This window comes from Cyprinodon tularosa, unplaced genomic scaffold, assembly GCF_016077235.1.
Source record: "Cyprinodon tularosa strain WSP-4 unplaced genomic scaffold, ASM1607723v1 ctg809, whole genome shotgun sequence".
NCBI lineage: Eukaryota > Metazoa > Chordata > Actinopteri > Cyprinodontiformes > Cyprinodontidae > Cyprinodon > Cyprinodon tularosa.
This window is the reverse complement of record NW_024039573.1, coordinates 443,767-449,370: the sequence shown is the minus strand read 5'-3', so window position 1 is coordinate 449,370 and position 5,604 is coordinate 443,767.

The following is a 5,604-nucleotide window of genomic DNA, read 5'->3' as shown; positions in this document are numbered from 1 at the left end:
AGAAAGCTTCCTGGATGGGAAGCGAAACATCTTCAAACCTGGAAACAAAGTCCAGTCTTTTTTTTTTTTTTTTTTGTTAACCTTCACTTTTTAGAATGAATATGACCTGGAAGACTGAGAATCTCCACCAGCATATATTAAAGCATTGTTTTTCATGTTATGTTTCAAATTGATGTTATGAATTTGTTTCAACTCCTGGCTGGTGGATCAATTGTTGGTTTGCTCTGGAAGAAAGAAACGCAGACATGGCCGAATTCTTACAGAAGATGAAGGTGAACCTTATGAAAGGTAAGTCCATCTTTATGATTGAGGCATTTGAGTTTTTAGATGTTAATTATGTTTAAGTATGTTTGGCATAAAGTAGTTGAGATCTGTGTTCAGAATTTACTATTTACACACAAAAAAAATATATATATATATAAAACCCAGCTTAACATCTGTCAGCTGGTAATATGTGTTTATGAATGTGAGTGTAAACCTTAAAAACAGAGGGATAAAAGATGGTGATAGAAAAGTACAGGCCATTCTACCATTCTCCATTTTACCATTTAAACCATCATTGCTGCAAAATTATTATTTTTTAGGATTTTCATTTTTCTTCTTTTTTATTGCAGCTTTAGTTATCAGGTAACAATTTAACCCTTTAAAGTCAAGTGTATCATATTTGATACAGGAGATTTGGAAACCTCTGCATCATCAGTGTGATGTTTTTGTTCTTCAAACCCTGACTTACATAATCAGACACATGTAGTGAACAGAAAACATATACACTCACCGGCCACTTTATTAGGTACACCTGTCCAACTGCTCGTTAACACTTAATTTCTAAGCAGCCAATCACATGGCGGCAACTCGGTGCATTTAGGCATGTAGACATGGTCAAGACAATCTCCTGCAGTTCAAGCCGAGCATCAGTATGGGGATGAAAGGTGATTTGAGTGACTTTGAACGTGGCATGATTGTTGGTGCCAGAAGGGCTGGTCTGAGTATTTCAGAAACTGCTGATCTACTGGGATTTTCACGCACAACCATCTCTAGGGTTTACAGAGAATGGTCCGAAAAAGAAAAAACATCCAGTGAGCGGCAGTTCTGTGGGCGGAAAGGCCTTGTTGATGCCAGAGGTCAGAGGAGAATGGCCAGGCTGGTTCGAGCTGATAGAAGGGCAACAGTGACTCAAATAAGCACCCGTTACAACCAAGGTGGGCAGAAGAGCATCTCTGAACGCACAGTACATGGAACTTTGAGGCAGATGAGCTACAGCAGCAGAAGACCACACCGGGCGCCACTCCTTTCAGCTAAGAACAGGAAACTGAGGCTACAATTTGCACAAGCTCATCGAAATTGGACAATAGAAGATTGGAAAAACGTTGCCTGGTCTGATGAGTCTCGATTTCTGCTGCGACATTCGGATGGTAGGGTAAGAATTTGGTGTCTCCAACATGAAAGCATGGATCCATCCTGCCTTGTATCAACGGTTCAGGCTGGTGGTGGTGGTGTCATGGTGTGGGGAATATTTTCTTGGCACTCTTTGGGCCCCTTGGTACCAATTGAGCATCGTTGCAACGCCACAGCCTACCTGAGTATTGTTGCTGACCATGTCCATCCCTTTATGACCACAATGTACCCAACTTCTGATGGCTACTTTCAGCAGGATAATGCGCCATGTCATAAAGCTGGAATCATCTCAGACTGGTTTCTTGAACATGACAATGAGTTCACTGTACTCAAATGGCCTCCACAGTCACCAGATCTCAATCCAATAGAGCATCTTTGGGATGTGGTGGAACGGGAGATTCGCATCATGGATGTGCAGCCGACAAATCTGCGGCAACTGTGTGATGCCATCATGTCAATATGGACCAAACTCCCTGAGGAATGCTTCCAGCACCTTGTTGAATCTATGCCACGAAGAATTGAGGCGGTTCTGAAGGCAAAAGGGGGTCCAACCCGTTACTAGCATGGGGTAACTAATAAAGTGGCCGGTCAGTGAGAAATGCATAAGATATCGAAATTGATGCAAATAAATAATGTAATTTAATGTTTTCACAAAATTTATGTAGTTATTTCATTTGTCACAAAGTTCAATGACCATTCTAATTCTGGAAAATTAGAATCTTCTGTCAATTATTTCCTGGTTCAGGCTTTAAAGGGTTAAGATCAATATCTCTTCTAACCCCTTATAAAATGGACAACACCAATTAACTAAGTACTTTTTATTTATAGTAATTATTTTCTTATGTCATTTCTACTTTAACTTGAGTAACATTTCGCCCTTGTAACTTTAATTGTATTTGAGTAAAATTTTTAACTTAATTCATTTACTCCTTCCATCTCTGCACTGGACCTGTAGAGGTGTGATCTAGTGCTGTCCTATCAGATTTCAGCTGGATCCCGTATTTAACATGTATTTTATTAGTCAAAGCTAGTTTCTGTCTCCCGAAACTAGGCGTCTCCCATCGCTCTCTCTGCTGTGAGGAGGAGCAGCTGCTGAAGAAAGTGTTTCCAGACAATCTGAAAAGATAGAACTTAGATTTACATATTTGGATACTTAAACATGCATTGAAATTTCAAACAGAGGTTGGTTTGGTGTTTAATTTTTTTGTTCAAAATTCATCATATCAACACATTTGTTTGAGATTCAGATCTATTCATAAGAGAATATTGGTTAGAGAAGCACCATGGATGGGTGGGGGGGAGAGGAACTGAAAAACACATTGGGGAGCGGTGGATGTGTGCACAGATGGAGCTGGAGCTATATACAGCGGGGTTAGAATAGTTTGAGGGCATTGGTAGAGGTAGCCCCCTCCATGTGAAATGTCTCCACCTCCTGATCCACAGGGAACCACCTGCTGGAAGGTGTGTGGATCCAAAGCTCCGTGATTTTTCTTCAAACATCTGTTAAAAGTGTTATATTTCATAAATTTAAAACCACTGCAGAGCAGACTCATGAAATGGGATCAGAACATTAAGCAGTTCTCTTTCACACAGAGATCAGCCGTCTTTGTCATGGCAAAGTTTTAACGAGGCTCTTTGAACTGCGTGAGGAGGTCTGCATATTTTTATCAGACTGTAGTCCCCCCCCCACTGACTATCTGAGTGACCCAAAGAGGATTTTGAGCCTTGTATATTGAAGCAGCATTTTCTGGCCTTTGACAAGTTCCCAGCATTGAAGAAAAAGCTGGAGTGGTGGGCTGAGAGATGGGATGGAGGAAGTGTTGAAATATTCCTGGAGCTTGAGGACTTTATGGAGAGATATGACATAACTGTTCCCACTGTGAATGGAATTATTGCCTCTCACCTCAGGAGCCTCCCTGAAAGTTTCAATAAGTGTTTCCTGAATAATGACACACCTGAAAAGTACGACTGGATATGGCAGCCTTTCACCACCTTCATCAGAGCTTCAGGACGCCTCCTCGATCATATCACAACTCCTCAGAGTTGACTGATCTGATGGGTCCTTCTAACATAAAGCAAAGAATACAGCTGCTCTTTTCAATCAAGCGGGCCCAACTTTCACAATAAACATTGCAGGGAATATCTCTGCTTGTGACCAGGGAGGTTTGTTTATTTTTTAAGCTCCCATAAAGATAGATAGGCTGTCCCTAAGCAGGAACCTCAGCAGGGAGAGAACACAGGTTAGTGACCATGTTTATCTGGCTGAGGATGATAATGAACATGTGAGTCACTAACCTGGTCTTATAGTTCAGTCCATGCCCAGAAGCAGAGGTTGGTTTCAGCCGGTAGGCTGCCAACGACATGTGGTGGACACTGCCCAGAGAGTCCCGTATGCTGAAGTCCCGGGGGCCGGAGAACAGGCAGGAGATCAGTGCCGAGCAGATGAAGGAAAGCAGGATAATCCCAGGGGTTAAGCCAAACTGGTGTTGAAGATGTGTTTGGGAGTCAGAGCCAGGAGATCAGAGGTACGAAAAGGTACCAAAGGGAAATTCAGGAAACAGGAAACTGTTTCAGGTTCAGTTCACTGACAGGTAGATATCCGGTAGGAGTCAGAAGACAGGTCAGTCAAACAGATCAGAATGGGGACAGGCAGGCTCAGAGGTCCAGAGGCAGAATGGGTCAGGATCAGGCAATCAGAAAACAATCAGGTATGCTGGAGAACTCTCACAAAATGCTTTAAAAATCTGGCACAATGACTGGAAAAAGGCTGGTTAAATAAAGACTAAAGCAGGTGGATCAGATGACCAGTAATGAGAACTGGGAGAAGCTAGGCAGGTGAATGAAACGAGTTATCAGGCCAGTCATCAGGCCAAGATCAAGACAGTTATCGTTTTTATTATAAAGAAATAAATGGTTGTGTTATTTGTTTAACTGCAAAATGATAGGATGTAGCGACCAATGTTTGGAAAGTTCGCTTCTTGATGCTGCTTCATGTTTTTCTCCCACTGTGTCTCAAAATAAGAGGATAAAGAGACTAATAGCTAAAATTTCACCCATAAGGGATTTTAAATAAATATTGATTGGGCATGGGGGCTGTGGACAGCATTGATGTTAAAATTAAGGTTAGCGACTCACAAAGTTTTAGAACCACTGGTTTAGTGGGTGACCTTTTAACTTGATGTTTCAGAGGGATCATCTTGTCTACCTTTTTGTCACCTGCTTACCTAAAGCCAATGCTTCTTCCTTCATGTATACTGTATATACAGTGGGGAGAACAAGTATTTGATACACTGTTGATTTTTCAGGTTTTCCCACTCGCAAAGCTTGTAGAAGACTGTGAATTTTATCATAGGTACTCTTCAACTGTGAGTGATGGAATCTAAAACAAAAATCCAGAAAAATACAATGTATGATTTTTTAATAATTCATTTCCATTTTATTGTGTGAAATAACTATTTGATACAATTCAATTCAATTCAGTTTATTTATATAGCGCCAAATTCACAACACATGTCATCTCAAGGCACTTTACAGTTCAACCAGATCATACAGTCAAATTGATACAAAGTTTTCTATCTAAGGAAAACCAGTTGATTGCATTGACTCATTGACTCAAATACAATCCCCCACACTAAGCATGCTTGTAGCGACAGTGGAGAGGAAAAACTCCCTTTTAACAGGAAGAAACCTCCAGCAGAACCAGGCTCAGTGTGAGCGGCCATCTGCTGAGGCCGACTGGGGTTCAAGGAGACAGAAGCAGAGATACAAAAAGCAGCTGTAAAAGGCGGCCCCTTTTACAGAACAATGAAACGTAATATTTGGTACAGAAACCTTTGTTTGCAATTACAGAGATCAGACGTTTCCTGTAGTTCTTGACATAGTTTGCACACACTGCAGCAGGGATTTTGGCCCACTCCTCCATTCAGATCTCCTCGAGTCGCTGGGCCACACAGACTTTAAGCTCCCTCCAAAGACTTTCTATTGGATTCAGGTCTGGAGACTGGCTAGGCCACTCCAGGACCTTAAGATGTTTCCTACGGAGCCACTCTTTAGTTGCCCTGGCAGTGTGTTTTGGGTCATTATCATGTTGGAAGACCCAGCCACGACCCATCTTAAGTGCTCTTACTGAGGGAAGGAGGTTGTTGGCCAAAATCTCACGATACATGGCCCCATCCATCCTTCCCACAATATGGTGCAGTCGTCCTGTCC